We start from the raw sequence: 20,553 nt of genomic DNA, 5'->3' as shown, positions 1-20,553 counted from the left end.
GCTCTGGCCAGGGAGGGCAGGGTATAAATAATTTTTTAAAAAATTATTATTATTATTATTATTATTATTATTATTATTATTAACGAAGAGATGTGTTACATTTTGAGCAAGGAGGCCAGCCTGGAAGCACCACATTGCATATAGTTTATATGTGACTTTCCAAGTCTGACTTCTGAAATGAAAGAAACAAACTGAAACCAATTCTGAAAGCTGGCTCTGGATGGTTCTTAATTGGCTTATGCCCATAGGGTCTCCAAGAAATAGCCCCACCAAATGCAGGAGCAGTTTCACACCTTAAAACATGCTCCCATCCTATGTGCAAACCGATTATCCATGTACAGAATCATGCAGTGCCTAAATTTTTCTAGATGCAATACAGATAATGAACAATGAAGGCTTTCCCTGCCTGGCGATTGCAGTCAAATAGACAGGCACCAGTTCTTAAGGTTAAATTGTTCTTACAATAAACAACTTATAGCAGAGACAGCTCATGGAGGGGAGAAGAAAAATGGCAGTTGGTATCTCAGTAGAAGCCATGGAGTGGCTCTGCTTCTCATCTCTGTTACAATCAATGGTGCAGTTAGAAAAATTTAGATTTAATGGCTGGCCAGGGCAGGGGCTCTTTGCATAGTAATATGTATTACTTCACTTGTTTCAAATTGTGGTAAGAGAGGCCAGTTACATTGGAAACCCCTACTGCATATTTTTCTTAAAGTGGTCCTTGAATCCATCCCCAGAAGTCCTGTCTTGATGGTACCACTGTCCAAGTGGAATGGCTGCTATCATGTTCCTGTTCAGTCTAAATCTGGGATCCCAGCAGCTACTGTACTTCCACCCACAGACTTTGGCAGCACCCTGTGAGTTTTCTTTCGAGATCTTTAAACACACACACTGCTCAATTTCAAAATAAGTTTGTTGTACAGTAATGCTGTCCAAGTAACACAAGGCTTAAGCACACACAAATACACCCGTCTGGGCAATCAAAACTGGCTGCAAGGCACTTTGGATCCCGATCTAACTTTCCATTACTAAAAAGGAAACACTGCTGTTTGGATGAAGAATAATCTTTAAACAACTTATCCTATAACATTATAAGAGGGGGAAAGCAGCCTTTAGAGTCTATTGCTAACATTTAATAGAATTTGTGAGGAGATTGCTTAAGGGAAAGATACCTAGCTTGTTTTGGTGGATCTCTTTAGGAGATTGATAGGAGTTTTTTTTTTCAGGGGGTGGTTTGAGGTGGGGAGGCAATGCACTGAGTGGGGAAACACTTTGCTTTTTCACTCCACCTAGTAGAGAAGCTGTGCTGACTCCTAGGAAAGTGGGAGGAGAGCATAGCTCAGCAGTAGAACATGTGCTTAGCATGCAGAAAGTCCTTGGTTCAAACCAGAGAGTCACCATCTCCCATTCAGAGAGTGACAGGAAGGTTCACAGCCTGAGTGAGAACCCTGAGACTCACTGCTAGTCAGAGTTTAGAGTACTAGATGAAGTGGCTAAATAGCCAGACCTTGTATTAGCCAGCCACTTATCTCCATAACTATTAAGAAGACATTAAGATGGAATATTAGGTTGTTAGTGTGTACTAGCCATACTGATTGCCCTCCTCCCATTGCTGGAGGCAGCATGCTTGGAATTACAAGCAGGGATATCACCAGTGGTGACAATTAGTAGAAAAATCAGCAGTCATATGTGTTGTTAGTGACTTTTTACACTTACATCTACAGTTGCCTGTGTTTTAGCAGGTGAACATTGAAATAGGTATTTTCTTTAATATGCAAATCAGTGCTTTCCTAATTGAAACCAGCTGGACATGCTCTTAATGATATTGGCAAATTTCTGCAACCATTTGTTCCTTTTCATTTGAAGCAGTGGCTGCATGGCGCTTCTTGATTGAGGTCTTTTGAATCCAAATTGAGATGGTAGATGTCTAGCCATAAGCCTTTGGTGCACAAGTATCGTTCCAGCTGGGTTTCCTTGGAGAGAAGAGGAAGGAAATAGGAAGACTATACACAATATTTTTTGGAAGCTGAAGTTGCTGTTGAGATATAGCTTTCTTATATCAGTTTTCTCAGAAGGGTTTCCTTCTAAATTAAATCTCATGTTCTATATGCTTTCCTGCTTCCAGCTCCCTCCTGCAGCTGTAGCCGATAATTAGAGATGGAATAGTCCAGGGTCAAAGACTTGTTAATATTTCTGCAGCAGGGTGCCTCTCTCCAGCATCCTAGAGCTGCCCAATCAGTATGAAAGGGGAGAAGAAGCCAGGAGAAGAAGCCTTCTCACCCTTTGTGCTGATTGGAATTGTTGTTGGCATTCATATCTCTTTTGAGAGACAATGAAGTGTGCCACCAGAGTTGAAGTCAAACCGCTGCATTAGCAGCACTGAAGTGACCTCTCTGGGGCGCAAGCCTATATAGTGCATATAAAGATCCTGGCCTGCCCAGATGACAAGACCTCCTTCTCTGCCTCACTGTTGTGGTCCAAAGGAAAGCAGTGCAATCCATTTGGCACCAGCTTGGCTGTAGGAGTTGCTGGAAGGAAGTGTGCAAGGTGCCGTTCAACCATCTTAGGAACTCCACTCCGGATTTGCGTAGGGTTTACTCCTTAGCTTTATCCTCTCCCAAAGATATCCTGCAAGGAAGCAGATGTTTAGGATCAAAGCTTTCCTTCTCTTAGTTGGGCTATTTTCCCAGGCTGGTGAGCCCACCTGCCCCTCACTTCCCTCTACAGCACGTGCAGAAACTGCCTTCTTGACCATTGGACCCACTATTGGTCTCATCAGCCCAGAGTAAAAGGAAGTGAGCCTGCCACTGAGGACTAGTTCCTAGGGTCACTTTGGAGAAGGTACATGGAAAGGACACCAAGGAAAATCTTTTTCTATAAGCTAGGCATTTAAGAAGACTGAAAACACAAGGTGCTTTCAAGAGAGTGGTGTGCAAGTTTGTTTGTTTGCTTTACATACAATGGAACTTCATGGAAAACACTCCAAAGCATTTGCCCATGTATGTGCACAGAAAACAGATAGAGCTGAAAGGTAACACATAGAGATCAGCACTGATCATGGTAAAAAGGTAAAGGTACCCCTGCCCGTACGGGCCAGTCTTGACAGACTCTGGGGTTGTGCGCCCATCTCACTTAAGAGGCCAGGGGCCAGCGCTGTCCGGAGACACTTCCGGGTCACGTGGCCAGCGTGACATCGCTGCTCTGGCCAGAGCCAGAGTCGCACACGGAAACGCCGTTTACCTTCCCGCTGGTAAGCGGTCCCTATTTATCTACTTGCACCCAGAGGTGCTTTCGAACTGCTAGGTTGGCAGGCGCTGGGTCCGAGCAGCGGGAGCGCACCCCGCCGCAGGGATTCGAACCGCCGACCTTTCGATCGGCAAGTCCTAGGCGCTGAGGCTTTAACCCACAGCGCCACCTGCGTCCCACTGATCATGGTAATACATCTCTAATTATTATTACTACAAAATTTTATGATTATTGCATAATCATAGTATTAGAAGGCTGAGTGGCTGTGAGGGGACGTAGTTGTGACTACCATGAAGGGGCCCTGAACTTCTGAATTTGCCACTACAATAATGCCCAGTGGTAGCCAACATGGCACTTGGGAGATGTTGTTGGTTGGACTGCAGGCAAAGTCCAGAGAATAGAGTTACCAGGAGTGCCACAAAGAATTTAGTTAAAAGCCCAATGTGTTTAAGAAAAATTCCTGTGCTGAGCATCCATTCCCTGCCCCACCCAATAAATGAAGCCATGTGAAAATGGCAAAGCTAAACTGTGTTCCAAAATTAACAGTCACAAGATGAAAATGACATGCATTTGCGATGTTACCCCTGTGCCGTTCTACAACTGTCCTGGATGCCAGCTCTGGGGAGAATGAATGGAGGGCTTAACAAATACTAGAGCCGCTTGCATCTTCATACATAATAAACACGGCTTCTGTAAATAACTCTTTTTATCTGTCAAACATTGTAGGCGCATATGCCATGCTGATTGTCATGGGGGTCGTAAATAAACAATGGATCTGTCTGTGCACGTTGCTTGTTTTTTGTTTTAAAACATCTGTGCAATAATAAAAATGGTAGCAAGCTCATTTTGATCATGAAATGACACAGGATGGGAAAGGTGGGCTGAACGATACTCCTGCTAGGTAGACCCCTGGCTGCTTGAACAAGCATACCCAGGGAGTAACATCTGGGTGTGAGGTCTCATGTTGAATGCCTCAGGGCTCTGTCCTCATACCTGTGCTGTTCAAAACACACACACACACACACACAGAGAGAGAGAGAGAGAGAGAGAGAGAGAGAGAGACGATTTACATAAAAGTGAAAAGGGGATGCATGACAGATTTGCAAAGAGCACAAAGGTGGGAGGGCTGAGTAGCACCATAAAAGACAAAGGGATATTTTTATAATCTGATTTTCTCAGAAGGCCCATTCAATCTTAGGCATAGGGAGGACGACAAGCAGACCCCTCTTGTTATATCTTTGGCTTCTTTTCCCTTTCCTATTGGTAACTTGCTTACACAAGACAGTGTGCCCTGGTGGACATGTTATAGGATTCCATGCTGTTAATGGGATTCTGCTTAAAGCTGAAAGTTTGTTGTTTAAAAATGTTTCTGTGTTCTTTTGTTTACATATATGGACTGTTTGGAAGATTCTGGGTTGTATGGAACTTTGCATCTCTTTATCAGATTTACAGTGCTGGGTATTTGTGTTTGATGATTGCATAGATCGAGCTATCTTCCAGGGGTGTGTATGTGGAGAAAATCTTGGCAGTTTGAGACATTGGTTAGAAACCAACAAGTTGAAATTCAAGAGAAATAAATGTAATGTCTTGCATTAGGTACCAGAAGAAAGGTGGAAGTATAGGATGGTGGAGATCTGGCTTGGCAGGAGTACCTGTGCAAAGAATCTTAGTGTCTAACAGTGCAGTCCAAACTATAGGAATCCAGCACACATTACACTGGGTGCTGCTGCAGACTGAGCTGACATGAGCATGGCAGAAGGGAAATAAGCCATTAAGAGAGAGTTTGGTATACACAAGCCTTTTTGCCATTGTATCTCCCACTGGGTTGCTAGTTCATGGGAGTAAGTATTGCTGTGCCCTGCCCTGCCCTGCCCTCCTGTACTACACCCCCAGCACTCACCTTTTGGGGAACCTACCCCAGCCTTGGCTTTGGCTGAGCCTTGGCTGAATCAGGATGAAGAGCTTTAGCCAGCGTAGCCCAAATAGCCCACCTCATCCTCACAGATCTAGGGTTTGATCTGTTCCATTAGCTGATCACAAGGTGAATATGAGCCAACAATGTTACGTAGCTATATATTTTAAAAAGCCAATGCACTCCTAGAAGGTTGTATACTAAGGTTGTAACTAAGTAATATTTGGAATAGACCCATCAAAATAAGCAGACGTAGGTTATTTGTGTTCATTGATTTCACGGGGTCTAGTTTGAGTATGACTTAGCTACTAACTATTGGGTGTATTGAACTCCTACTGACAGTAATCTCATTGAAATTAATGAACCTAAGATAGCCATCTCCATTAATTTCAACGGGTCTGCTCTGAGTAAAACCTAGGGCTTGTCTACACTTCCACATGTGCCTAGAAAGCATGGGTTAAAGTGGTTTGCCGCTTGACCTATACCTTCCAGGAATGGATCAGTGTGGTTTTGCCCTTCCCCAACTCCTTTCCAGTGGAAAACAAACTCAGTAGGATGATGAAGGATCTTGGAAAAGGAGTAGATACTAGTGTGGATGTAAGAGGATGTTGTTTTCCATTATGCCCTGTATTTGCTGCATGCAACACTGTTTCTGTTCCACTGCAGTTTGTCTTCCACCCAAAATAACATTGAATGTCTTGCTGTCTTTTGTGGTGAAATATGGTTATCATTGCATTATTTCACCCTGTTTGTTTCATGCAAAGGAAACACAATGCAAATAGTGGAAGTGTAATCAGTTATGTGTTATTTGTGAACTGAAACAACAGCATTGATTACCAATTATATTTGCTGAATTGGATTCCATTCCAGATATGGGACATTTCTGTTCCTATTTCTGTCTTTGTTAGAATTAACTGGCATCCTTAGTTGCAAGAGCTGGATATATTTAGTCTGGAAAAGAGAAGATTACAAAATATGATAGCAGTCTTCAAATATTTGAAGGCCTGTTGCACAGATCATTTCCTGTTGAGATTTAGGCTCTCAGCACCTTTTACCCCAATGTGGAAGTGGGGGACACCTTAGGATGGTCCACCCCCAAAGGCTGAAGGATCCAATGTGTTTCTAGATGACCCTGGGGGATTTCCCTGTTCATATGACTGGCATTCCAGTTGAAACTCTGGATGACCTCTGGAACATCGGAATGGCATGGACTGTTGACCTGATGGCCCTTGAGCTCCCTCATTTTATGAAGCCTGCTTGGCTCTCTGGTATATTCCAGAACTTATGGCAAGGAAAAAAAACATGTCTCAAACATGAATGGAACAAAACTGTGGTTGAATGCAATCAAACACTTGTGAGGGCTCATAATCGAACCTACCTTGTTGCAGTGAAGACAACAAAGAAAGCATACCTTGCTGTCTCCATTCCATCATCATTGGTCCCTCCAGCAGAGCTTTTCTGAGTAGTGCAGACCATTTCACAGTCCGGCCCAAAGGAGGTGGCAGAACTGACTGCCTTTCCCCATATGAACCAACCCACACCCTGTGATCATCATCTGAGGCCCTGCTTTGTGTGTCCCCTCCAAGAAAGGCCAGGAGGATGGCAACATGAAAGCAGGCTCCTTGTTGGTCAGATCCTGTCCCAATGGAGGCTTGCCGACATATCTTTAGGTGCCAGGCGAAAATGTCCTTCTACAATCATGCCTTTGGCTGATAAAACAATCTGTGGCCCTTTCAATGTGTTTCTAGGAGGCAGATTTTTAGTTTGCATTTGTTGTTTCATTATGTATTTTGTGTTCTCATTTTGTATTTTTACAAAAGCTGTCCTGTGATCTTTGGATGAAGGGCAATATGCAGATTTAATAAAAAGGAAAGGAAGAAAGAAGATTTCAGACAGATGTCTGTCAGGGATGCTGCTGTTGCATTCTGCATTGCAGATCCTGCATTGAGCAGGGGTCAAACTATGTGACCTCTAAGTTTCTTCCAGCTGTTTGAATCTTATTATTCTAAGGATCAAGCTACACATTAGGATTCATGCGTAGCAGGTAGCTACGCCTCTTGTTTTTCTCAAATAAATTACAACTGCAGGAAGTGTGATGGTTATCAGCAACATGAGCACACAGGGGCAAGAGGTTTATCCCTTTCCCCTCCAGCCATTAATCCCCCCACTCAGGAATCACCCCTGCCCAACCACTAGGCATAGTAAAAAATAAAAATGGTGCTAATAGGATTTTTGTTTCTAAACATTGTAGGTGCACAGGGTGACAATTTCAAGGGGCGGTTGGGAGGTCATGAATGGCAAGAGGAATGTAAAAGAATTCTGATGAAAAACAGAAGCGGAAGCAAAAATTGCCAATGTTGGCTTATACATGGAATTGTAGAGTCCACCCCCTGCAGTGCAGGAATCTTTTGCCCAAAGTGGGGCTCAAACCTATGGCCCTGAGATTAAGATTCTTGTTCTCTACCGAATGAGCTAGGCTACACCTCCCATGTCCAGAACAGAAATCAATCCCGCAAATACGACTGGCATTTGCTGTTGTTGCTTTCAGTCTGCAAATGATACATAATTGATTATATCCCCCCCCCCTTTGCAGTGTGTTTCCTTTGCATTGAAATGAATAGGATGGAATAACATAATGATGATGCAACTTACATAATTAATTACATGAGTTATTTCAGTTTTCCATTATGCCACAGCAGACAATAAGACATAACATATATATATTTTTTAATAGCAGAAGTCAAACCGCAGTGGAGCAGAAGCAATGCTGCCTGTATTGAATATGGGCCAGAATGAATAATGATGCCTTCTTACATTTCTACCAGAGTAGACTTTCTGTGTTCTGTGATCCTGGAAATATTTGGCCTCCCCCTCCCCTGGGCCAGAGATGAAACTGCTACATATCATGCCATGCATTAAAAAAGAAATGATGCACTCTTTTATGATTTGTTCCATTTTCCATTTCCAAATGCTCAGGTGTAACAGCTTCATAGAGTCAGTCAGTGTAGTGGATACGCTTGGATCAATGAGACCCATATTAGGGCTTTCCATCTAGCCCTTGGCTCCCTAATGTACCTCACATATTGTTGTAGGGATGAAATGCAGACAGGGGGCGGGGCAACCCCCCATGAATTGTGTTGGAGGAAAGATAGTCTACAAGTGTGTTAGAGTGGGTTGATGAAATTCATTTTGGGGGACTGTAGCTATTTTCAGGTGGGAAGTGTAGGATAAAACTCGCTTTGATGCAATGGCATCAAACGAATCAGGATGAATGCTCATTAAATAGCTGTCATTGTCTATTCTCCCCTCAAACAAATCAGGATGAATGCTCATTTAGCAGGTCATCTGGAAGTGACCTTTGAATTCCATGACTGGGATTCTCCTCCTTTCTCTCTCTTTAACTGAAAGTAGTGGTGTGAGAGATCCAGATTGGGATTGTGACACAGGGGTTAGCCATTTAATTCTGCCGGCAATCCCTCCCTACTTAACCCCCGCCCCCTGGGCAGAAAAAAAAAGCACTCCTGTTAGCATCCTGGGTTGAAATATCAGCACAGAGTAAGAGTTGCACTTGGAAAATTAGTGCCAGAGAAAAGGGCTGAATCTATTCACCCTGCATAATGAGCCTGATCTGGGTCTATCTCCCATGGCTGGGGCAGTATGCCAGAATACATCCAGTTCTTTCATGCCAGTTTTGTGGGGAAATCATGGGGGAACAGAAGTATGCATGTGCGGAAAGGATTGGGGAGAACCCCATTGTCCAATGATTGTCATTGCTGTGGCACACCATTCCCACTGGTGTGAACGTAATTTAGCATGACATGGTAGTACATTGGTCGGAAAGCAACAGATAACTAACACAACAGGTACTACAGTGTGAAAGGAACATTAGGATATGGGACAGAACTGCTAGCATTATAATCAGGAAAACAAATGCAGTATTTCCCATGTTTGAATATACCCCATGCCATCCCCCAACATGGGTACACCTTATATCATTACAGGCAAAGCCCATTGTGGCATGCAAGCTTTGATTGCGTAAATTCCAGACAATTCTTTAAACAAGTATACTACAGGTTATTTGGAAAGCTCTCTATTTGCACCTGAGGTTTTGAGTTGCTGGGTGTCCCATACTTTTTCTTCTATTTCAAAGTATCTAATCTGGACATCCATTGGCTCTTGAGAAGCAATGTTCATTATAATTTGTCTCATCAGGCTAGGTAATTGCTTTCAACTAGGTAATCACTTTCAACTTCTGTCAGCCACTCTTGCTCTTAACAAAACCCACAAGTATCCTGCCTTCCCAATCCTTTCTGCTAAACTATTCACTGATTTCAACATGGCTTATTTGATGTGGCTCCTTTGTATTTCATCCTGATACAGTTAATGTTCCATATATAAAATCCACGATTTTCCTCTCTCAGTGAGGAAAAGTGACATTCTGCCTTCTGTGCCTGTTAAGGGAGGTATACATTTTTAATTCAGCACATACTTACCAATTGGCTGCCTCTATCAACTGGGTGAGACTTCAGAAACAAATTCAGAGCCTCCCTTCTTACTATCAGAGTCCAATTCAGCAAGACATATCCCCCATTGTTGAGAAAATTTCCGTATTTAAATAATTTTTCACCAAATGGTGAAAAGTTCTGAATCCTCTGAATCCCCACAAGCATAGCCAGTGGCCAAGGAAGACCTGAGTTGTAGTTCAGCAACATCTAGAGGACCAAAGGTTCCTGACACCTGGCCTAAATGAACCTACCCATGCATCTGAGAAGCACCAGTGCATCAGGAGCTGATCTGCTTATGAACCCGATCTGATGTGCAACATGTAGAGATGCAGTTAGGGTCTTCTCGGTAATTGCACCCAAGCTGTAGAACTTTTTGGCCTGGGATGCCCAGTTGACTTTCTCTCTAACAGGCAGCAAGTTAAAACACAAATGCGAGCATTTTATTAGTCTGGCTTTATACTGTCTGTTGACACATGACAACTGCTATTTAGAGCACATGCCACCAGCCAGGTCATCCATCAACAAGTATCCCCAGGTCATCCATCAACAAGTTCTAATTCCATACCTGGCACTCCATCCTTAGACATGCTTTACATGAATTTGTGATGGGGTTGTGGGAGGCAGGTGGTCTACTTTTGGCTCCAGGCTGCCATTCTTTACTTTTAATGAATATGTTTGGGTTTCCTCCAAAGTTAGTAATACTCAAAGTATATCTATTGAAGTTAATGGCCACAACAAGCTAAGGACCATTCATTTAAATGGGTCTACCTTGGACCTATCGGTCAGGGGTCCCTTTATCTTTACCTTTACCTTTACCCCGCATAAAAGTTAGTTGGGTACAGCTCTTTGACCTGGAGACCCGGAGCTGCCCTGTCAGGCAACCATCCTATGCACTGTTATATCTTCCTAATCATCAGACCCTGAAGACATTATGTGGGATTCTTGGACTTTCTCAACAATGCCATCAGCAGTGAATAACCTTTTCTAAGGGGAAGCTGCAGTCATGGTCCATGTTCGTCATCTGCAGTTAACAAGTTGATTAACTTGATTAACTGAAGCAAATAATTGTTTAGTGAGTCCTTATTTAGCATAGATCTGCACTGTAAAAGGACCAACTACCTTTTCAAAAATAAACAGCATCTCAGTTTTTTCTGTGGTGTTTATGTTGCCAAAAGCTGTTGTGTGTAACATAGCCCCCTTTCTCTTTGACATTGTCTGATAAATCACTGATAAATGGCACATTAGAGAGCATAAGAAACATCTACAGAATTGCCCAGCCAGTTCGAAACAGCCCCACTAGAAAGAGGATTCCAATGCAGACACCTCCTGATAATGACATTTCCATAGGTGCTTAAGTTCAAATTAACTGTTCTAAAAACCCAAATTAGAGTCAAAGATGATGCGGACTTCCGGGTTGGTGCCTCCGGTAATGGCGGAATTCCTCTGATCAGGAGGAATTTGCCCCGTGGGAATTGGGTCTGGCCGCCACGGCGAAGGTGGAGACCCGCAAAAAAATCACATGCGGGAGAAGCCTGTGAGTGTGGGATTCAGCGGGCACCTTTTGCGCCTCCCCTACTCACGGGGAAACCCGGTTTCGGGGCTCCGGAGCGACGTGAGGTGAGCGGCGCGGTGCTTCGAATCGACTGCTTCTTCCACGGAGCGAAGCTGCATAGCTGTTGCCGGAGAGTGCTGACTTTTTCCTGTGGACAATTTGACTTTAAAGTAACTACCCGTGAGTAGAGCTGAGGCGGGAGAACTGGATTTCTAAAAGTTTAATTTGGTACCGTAACGGGGAGGTTCAATAAAGGAAGTCTGCCTCCCCCTTTTGTAAATAGACTGAAGCAATGAGGCTGCAAGCTGAAGTCTTGGAAAGCCTATTGTAAAAGATTGAATCTCCATCTGTAAAGAATATTAAATCCCCCCCTTGGAGGCAGGAGAAGAGGAGGGGAAATTGTGGACAAAATACGCTTGCAGGAGATAGTGAAGAGTGTTAAAATACCACCGCTCGGACCCTGGAAACGGGCTGCTAGCAGGACTGACGCTTTTTGACAGTGCTTAGAACATTTATTAACAGTTAGCTACAAGAGAAATACAATGTTTCTACTGTCTCCGGTTGCTTTTAAAAAGAAGTAAAAGTAACTGAAAATTGATACTAACTTCGGATTCTTTGAACTGTGCTTAAAAGAGGACACTATTGATTAATACAAATAGAAACTGTCAGGGAACTGCCATCGGAAAGGCAGGAGGTGGAGGGTCTCTCAGAAGTCAGGAGAGACTCAGCAGCGGAGGAAGGCACCAGCAGGGGGAGAGTGGGAGATCAGAGAGAGAGAGAAACGAAGGAATGGCTCAGGGAGTCTTCCAGCTACAACAGCGGAGAAGTCTCAGGTCCTCCCATAGGTACACCCACTCCTCGCCGGAAACTGTCGCACCGAGAATCCAGACGACGCATTTCCGTCAAGGAGCTTTTATGCTGGAGTAGATTCCGTAAACGCCCACTGTCGGATTCTGCCAGCGATTGAAGGAGCCACGCTTAAGGGCTCCGCTAAAGACAGAGTCTTGCTAAGCTGAGCAAACTCTGAGGGACTAAGCTTTTACGCACAAGCAGCTCATCATCCCATCACAGAAACTGTTTCCCCCTAGTGGAAGCCTTTGAGACTGGTTGTTTTACAAGAGCTGGGCTAGGGGAATTTCCAGCTGCAAGATAAAAAACTGTGAGACCCTGGGACTGACCTTGAATTCTTAAGTGTTATGGCAAATGGAAAGGGAAAAACAGACCAGCAAACCGCAGAAAAAACATTAAGGTCTGGGAGGACTTTGCAGCAACCCAGGAGAGGCTCAACACCAGGTCTCCCTGCTTCTTCTGCGGCTACTTCCGTATCAGTTCACTCAAAATCAAGAGGAATGTTGACAAAAGAAGCCTTGGTGATTGCATTAAGTAAGATAAATGATTCACTGGAACAGCTTAACAAGAAAACAGACGCGATAAATGTGAAAGTGGATGCTGCAACTACTAAAATTGATTTAAATACAGAAAGTATAAATAATTTGGGACAAAAGGTGAATATCAATACAGAAACCATCCAGAAATTGATAAAGGAATCTACTTTGATACGGCAGACTGTGGAAGAAGCCAGGGTGAAAGCTGTTGCTGCTGAATGTAAAGTAACAGAACTTGAGAGAGAGAGAGTCCCACCCTACAGAGGCAACTTGAGGAACATAAGTTGACACTTGCTATGATTGAACTTAAAGAAAAACAGACGAATTTGAGGATCAGAGCCCTACCTGAATTTGAGAAGGAAAGTTTGACAGATTTTCTCACACAGGAATTTGCTGACTTTTGGGACTTGGATTTGGGCCAAGAAGAGTTTAGAATTGTGAGGGCCTTTAGACTTGGAAGAGGAGGGAAAAAAGAGAAGAACAGAATAAGAGATTGCTTGATTACCCTTCGAACGAAAGAAGAGAGAGATAGAATATTGGGCTGGCACTATCAGAAGAACCTAGAAGTACAACGGTCAAGAGTGGAAATTTTTAAAGACGTCCCAAAATACCTTTTGGATCTAAGGTCTAACTACAGAGATCTGGTAGCCCTGCTGAGAATGAACAAAATTATCTTTAGGTGGGAGTTTCCCCAAGGTCTATCTTAGGCACAGAAAAAACTCAATATGGAGGCCAAATGGCCGAAATATTGCGAAATTTTGGAACAAGATGGAGACAGAATAAAATTGCAGAGTTTTGAAAAATTGAAAAATAAAGTGCGAGATCAAATAATGGAGGCATACAATTCGGACAAAAAGGTTGGCTTCCAGGTGGAAAAATCAATATTGGAAACAGAATTGTTGGATCCAAAAATTAAGCATTTGTCAAGAATGTATAACTTGTTGCTGAAATGGAATACTCAGGATGAAATGGTGAAATCAGTTATGATTAAATGGGCACAAGATGTTGGACATAACATAATGATGGCTGACTGGGAACAGTTATGGACCACAGGTATGAAATTTACGGCATGTAATGCCCTAAGAGAGAATATAATGAAAATGATTTATAGGTGGTACATGACACCAGTCAAGCTTGCAAAAATTTACCATTTGCCCGATAATAAATGTTGGAAATGTAATGAGATTGAAGGTACATTCTTTCACCTTTGGTGGACATGCCCAAGGATTAAGACATTCTGGGAGATGATTTATAACGAACTGAAAAAGGTATTTAAATATACCTTCCTGAAGAAACCAGAGGCCTTTCTCCTGGCCATGGTTGGCCAATTGGTGTCAAAGAAGGATAGAACATTTTTCATGTATGCAACAACAGCAGCAAGAATACTCATTGCAAAATATTGGAAGACACAAGATTTACCCACCCGGGAAGAATGGCAGATGAAGTTGATGGACTACATGGAATTGGCAGAAATGACTGGCAGAATCCAAGACCAGGGAGAAGAGTCGGTGGAAGAAGACTGGGAAAAGTTTAAAGATTATTTACGGAATTACTGTAAAATTAATGATTGTTAGGAAAATGTTGGAATGAAGTTATATGGCTTTAGTAGAAATGTTATAAGGAATTAAGGATAAATAGATTAATAGAGTATTAAAGGAAAAATAAGGTTAGAATGTGTTAAAATAATTATAAGATTAAAAATAGAGGAAGATGGAAAGGAATTGCTGAAAAAATTAATAGAAGTGGAATACAAAAAGGGAGGTGTGAGGAGGTCGCGGAAACAAGTAAATGAAAGATAAGTTATTGAAAGTATTTGATGTGTTTTAAATTGTGTTTGTTTTGTTTTGCTAGTTTAATGTTAGTGTTTTGTAGTGTTTTTTGTATTGTATTGTATTGTATGGTTTTTCTTTTTTGTAGTGTTTAAATTGTTGGAAAAGGTAATAAATATTATTATTTTCAAAACAGAGTCAAAGATGATGCGAGCCAATTTACTCAGCACAACAATCATGGGCAATGAAAAGTGTTCTGCTAGATTGCTGCTTAAATCGTATCACCGTGGCTGCCTCGGTGGGAGAGCAGTACAGAATAATAATCGCTGCCGGCTAAATGTAATTTAATTATTAGGTTTTTGCATTGGTTAGCTCTTGCATTGTTTAAAAGGAAGCTCTCCCCACCCCATCTTCTACCAGGTGTGCAATGCATGGCCACTGTTAGAAATCTTTGAGAAACTGTGGCAGGAGGAATAATAAGTGGCAGATCTAATTGTAGCGCTTAAATGAGATGTGGGCTAATAGTTGAACACTGAAGGTGGCCCAAGGATGGTGGTTCTGTTTCCACCCAAATGGATGATGTTGACATTTTGTCCTTCCACTGTTAGCTCTTCGAGACAGACAACAGGACCCAAAGCCAAGCGGGTGTGCCATTGCAGTTGGGCATGTATGCAAAATATTTCGTGCACAAAGTGTTTCTCTATCATAGATCTTTCAATTTCTCAAAAACCTTATGGGAAAGGACACTACAGTTCATATTTTTAGAGTGTGGATCCAAACTCATTGCTTCCCTAAACAACATACAATATTGGGTGGGATTTACAGTTGAATACAAATTCTCCTTCTGATTTGCTGGTGGCAGAATGATTGTGGAGGTATTGATCTCACTTATTCTTTTCCAGTCTATAGATGTACCCCACCCCCAATTAAGTAATAGTTTGGAAGCAGACCCTCTCAAAACAGAGTAAATTCTCATATAATTTCTCAGAATACTTTTTTTCCTGAGAAATTTCAAATCAGTTCTGGTTTCTCTGGTCTGCTCCAAGTGTACATGTGTGTGAGAGAGGGAGAGATGATGAGGAATGTTACACTTGTGTGTGTACACACAGGAAACGGTGCGCTAGAGGACTATCAGTGCTAGCTGTCAACAGAGAAACAACATGGGGGGGGGAGAGAAATAGGTCAGAGCGACTTGCCTGCTCTTTACACTGCCATGGTTGATTGGTTATTCTCATCACCCTTTGTTTAAAATCATTTTGGAATTAATTGGCGTTCATTAGCATGAGCCTTTGTAGCAGAGTTGCAGAAACAGTCATTAATGTAGCTAATAAACATAAAAAAGAATGGGGAAAATATCCTATTACCAGGTCCCTACAGGCTGTTAACTAACATTTTGAATACGAATATATAAACATAAATTAAACGTTTTTATGAAGTGCTAAGAGTGTGAGGATTTAGCAAAGCATCCTGCGGTAAAGTAATACCTTGAAATGCCTGATATAATATCTACACAGATACACACACCCTGCAACAAGGGTTACTAGGCAATGCCCATTAATATGGTACTTCAGATAAGATACATGGATTTCTTCGGAAATTTTGGAACACCAGTGTGGTCCAACATCCCAAACAAGGGAGATGAGAAAGTGTAAGGAATGGGTTCTAATCACTGCCAGCAATGAGTTGATGACAATGATAGACTCAGCATAGCAACAACTTAGTATGCTTGCAAAACAACCCCAATTGCTTATTTATTATTATTGAACTTTAGACTTTTATTGAATTTTCAACTAAAAATGTCTCTGAATGAGTTGCAGAAAAGAATGTTGTATTAAACCATTACTTTTTAATCAGTGCAAACCACGCAATTAAAAATCAATATTTTTAAAAAATCTAAAGCCGGTGCCCCTAGCTCCCGGGATGTGATGGACTCCAAGTATTATCAGCCCCAGCCAGTTTGAAAGCTTCCTGGGGCATCCATTTGACCACTGTTCACCTAGTGGCTCAGTTGGTAGAGCATGAGACTCTTAGTCTCAAGGTCATGAGTTTGAGCCTTGGGCAAAAGATGCCTGCCTTAAAGGGGGTTGGACTAGATGACCCTTATGGTCCTTTCTGACTCTATGATTCTATGACTAGGTGGTCTTTTGGCCTGATCCAACAGTGATCTCCTTAGGTGTGTAGCAAATGGTCAGGGATAATGGAACTAGTAGTCTAGTAAACTCTGTGGAAAGATACTGGTTGGAGAAGATGGAGTTAAAGTGAAGTTTAAAACAACAGAATTAAGGGATCACCCTCCCTCTTATATATGCCTATTTGATTTCTTCAGTCTGTGGCACCTGCCACATACAAGGAATTGTTCCTGCAGTACTATAGCTGTCAACAGAATTGTTCCTGCAGTGCTATAGCACATGGGCTTTGGAACTCTCTGCCTATTGACATTAGGCATTGACACTGACATTAGCCAGGCACCCTCACTATATTATTTTAAATGCTGAAAACATTTTTGTTTTAGGAAGTCTGTCCTTGACACATTATTTAATTACTTATGTTTGTTTTAGTGATTTTTTTCTTTGTTATTAATTATGTATATTTGTTCAGCTGGTTTATAGATTTCGCCTATGTTTTAGCTATCATTTTCTTCATACACCAGTGACTTTTTGAACAAGCAGCTTATAAATTTTCAAATAAATAATGCTAAATAATTTAAACCCACTTTGAGATTATCATTATATTTTAAGATGGCTGTGTGAAGGCTAAATTACTCATCTCGTGAGCTTGAACTTGTCTGTCATGATGAGTGACTCTGGTTTTTTCATGTGTGTGCAGATCATCTGCAAATAAGGTCAAACCTATCAAAATGTATTATGCAAATTGACTTTGATTCATTGGCCCTGCAACCCACTCAAGGCACAGTCCTCTCCCAGTGCCGCACTGGGCACGTTTCCCACAGTCCTCTGAATGTTGGAAGAGCCAGGGCAGATAAAAGAAGCACTTCTTCACCCAGTGCAGAGCTAAACTATGGAACTCACTCCCATGGGAAGCAGGGATGATCACCAACTTGGATTAAAAGGACTTGAATTTTTTTTATTTTTATTTTTTTTTTTTTTGAGGACTAAGGCTAGTCCCGGGTGCCAGGAGTTGGGAGTCACAAGTGGGCAGAGAGCTGTTGCACTCATGTCTGACTTGCACTCTTCCCATGGGCATCTGGCTGGCCACTGTGAGAATAGAATGCTGGACTAGATGGGCTATGGACCTGATCTAGCAGGGCTTTTCTTAAGTTCTCTGGTTCAGAACTCCAAAACACATAAAACTCATGTGTGCAAACAGGAGGCCAGCTGTCCAATCATATACATGTCTTTCCCAGAATAAAGTCCCTTTGATTTTAAAGAGCCTTACTCTCGGGAAAGTAGATATAGGATTGCAACCTGAACTGAGGGTATTAATATTAATATTTTTTCCTACACCACAGGACTCCAGATCTTGTTAGACTCCAATTCCCATCAGCCCCAGCCAGCATGGCTAGTAATCAGGGATTATGGGAGTTGAATGTCAATACATAACATAATCTCTATACAATAAAAAAAAAAATCAAAACAGTTATACATATACAGTTATAGTAAGAGGAAGTATACAAGGGCGTGTTTTGTAGAACAGGCATGGTACAACTTTTTAAATAATTGAGAAATAAGGGAAATATGAATACATGGCTGTAGCATCACTAGACATGGCACAATCCCGGCTTCTGGTCCCACCTTCCTTAATGGAGGCAGCCCCCACAACAGCAGGGGTTCGTCAGGAAACAAAAAACAAGGATGACAGAAGGTAAATCATCTTTTCAAATTCCCCCCCGGGGATGGGGAGAATGGGCTTCATTCGCAGTTCGTCTCGGTACCTGGCTCCCACTCTGGCATGGAATGTGGGAGGCAAAAGCCTGGAGAAAACCCTCCTATTCCACCATTAAGAAGCAAATGTTCTCCATCTTATTGGATCTTTAATTGGCTTTAAAGTACCAGCGTGTGATGGGAAAGGGTTGCAACAACATACTGCAGACTATACCAACTACATAGATCAAAAGTTTGACCTGAGATAAGATTGTCTTCGGTGTGAGAGTTGGTTGGGGGAGGCAAGCCCAGGGTTTGTTTGTTCTAAGCTTCTTTTATATATTTATGATTCGGCAACCCTTTCCAGAATATAAGATAAAAATATATTTACAAGTGAGGAAGGGACATTGGAGTAATATTGATATTAACAAGCAAAAATTGAAACTTCATGTGATCTGAAATGAAAAAAGGAGGGGGAGGGGAAGCTCAAGTATGACTATGTTGGAAAGACAGAGTAATTCTCCTCACAACAGACAAGGAAAAAGAGACTGAGATTTGTGTGTGCTACTGATGGAATATAATCTAAGATAAACTTTAATTGGGCCATAAATCTCATACTGGAATGAAAAGAATTTTGGGGCTGTGATAAGAACCTGCAGAGATTCTGGGAAGTAGAAAGCAGTATTAAATCTTCTGTGCATTCAAAAACTGCCCACCTTTTCCTAGGCTGAGGGAAAGATGGTTAAGACCTGTAACATGTTCTACTAGTGAGACAGAATGGTTTCTAGCAGACTGTTACCTGTTCTGAGACATCAAAGCAAGGGACGGAAAGATAAGATCTCTGAGAAACTTAGAGATTCAGTTCCGCTCCAAGCCACGAAGGTAGAAAACAACAGCTTGGAAGTGAAAGAGACAACATCATATATGGACAGAAGGAATCTCCATGGATATAACAGTTATCACATGCAGGACAGAATAAAGATAATAGTTTGAGTTCCTCACTTGAAGCTTTATAAATTTATATATTGTAACATTGTGAATGGAAATCATTAATTATGTAGCTGTTGACTAAGGGATTATTATAACTGAAATGTAGCTGACATTAATTAAGATTATGGAATGCAGTGGTATAAAATTGGAATTGCATCCAAACCACCATGCGGGGAGCCACTAACTAAAATGAATTAATTGGAAGTTGATTGACAGCCCTAGCTCAGTTGGTAGAGCATGGACTTGATGACCCTCATAGTTCCATCCAACCCTACAAATTCTAAGATTCTATGATCACCTTTATATCCTGCTTTTCTTCTTGAGAGTTCTGATGACATTCATGAAGCCCTCCATATTTTATCAGCACAACAACATTCTAGCCTGGGAGATTGGTCCAGTGTTATCCAATGAGTAAGCAGGAATAATGGGAGTTGTAATCCAATGACATCTGGAGAGTATTATTACACTGACAACGCCTGCCCCACACTGTCCCAGAAATCAAGTAGCCATTACATATCTGAAAGTCTCAGTGCATAATATACCATGTCTATTTGTCACAGACCACTTATCCACTTTTACAGGCCAATCAACAGAATAAAAACATTAGAACTGAAGTCTAACTGAACATTAGAACTGAAACAGGAATCAAAACTGGGTGAAAGGGCTCTATTATTATTATTATTATTATCATTATCATTATCATTATCATTATCATTATCATTATCATTATCATTATCATTATTATTTAACTTGTACAATTAAAATCCAGTAAAAGAGGGGGGAGGAATAGTAAAATGCACTGTAGCCTTGATTCTTACTTATGGAGTGGCAGAAATAAAGCATTTCAGGCATCCCTAAACAATGAAAAGTGGTCCAGTGCTGGGCCTTTTATCCCTTTTAATTTATTTCTGATGCTACGCGTGCAGTTCCTCACTATCTTTTGTGAGTCGTAATAAAATAGCCGTGGTGCAATTCTGCATGTATGTCAAGCAGTGCGTGACCTGATATGCAAATTTAATACCAAGGTGCCAAAACGGAATTCATAATGTTTCACATCTACTGAGCTGTTTAAAGCAGTTTTGAAATCAATGAATATGTAATATGAAGGTGATAAGACCTAAATAAAAACCCTATTTATCTACTATGAAAAAGTATTTATACACAGAATGTTTAGCACAGGCAGAAAAATGGACAGAGTTTCCAATTATGCGGTTTGCATAAACAAATGCTAAATCATGTGCTTGGAATAAATAGCTGTTCCGCGACTTCCTTTGCATTATATACATTCAGATGCTGGAAATTTTTACCAGTGTATCGCCTTGTTTATATGTATATAAACCAAACCACTCAAATGAAAGAGCCTTTGAAGGCAA

General features: G+C 41.6%; 1 protein-coding gene and 1 long non-coding RNA gene across 8 annotated transcripts in view; one reads left to right on the top strand and one right to left on the bottom strand.

The window, feature by feature from the left end:
* AFF2 (ALF transcription elongation factor 2) overlaps positions 1-20,553 on the top strand; it is a 392,417-nt gene that overhangs the window by 122,862 nt on the left and 249,002 nt on the right. The gene's annotated exons all lie outside the window — the stretch shown is intronic.
* On the bottom strand, positions 1,746-19,541 carry LOC307208347. Its single transcript, XR_013835116.1, has 2 exons — positions 19,479-19,541; positions 1,746-1,973 (listed from the first exon to the last, which is right to left on the bottom strand). It is a non-coding gene; the product is annotated as an uncharacterized lncRNA (long non-coding RNA).

This window comes from Podarcis cretensis (genome assembly GCF_951804945.1).
Source record: "Podarcis cretensis genome assembly, chromosome: Z".
In the NCBI taxonomy this organism is placed as follows: domain Eukaryota; kingdom Metazoa; phylum Chordata; class Lepidosauria; order Squamata; family Lacertidae; genus Podarcis; species Podarcis cretensis.
This window is presented reverse-complemented; position numbering and strand designations above follow the sequence as displayed.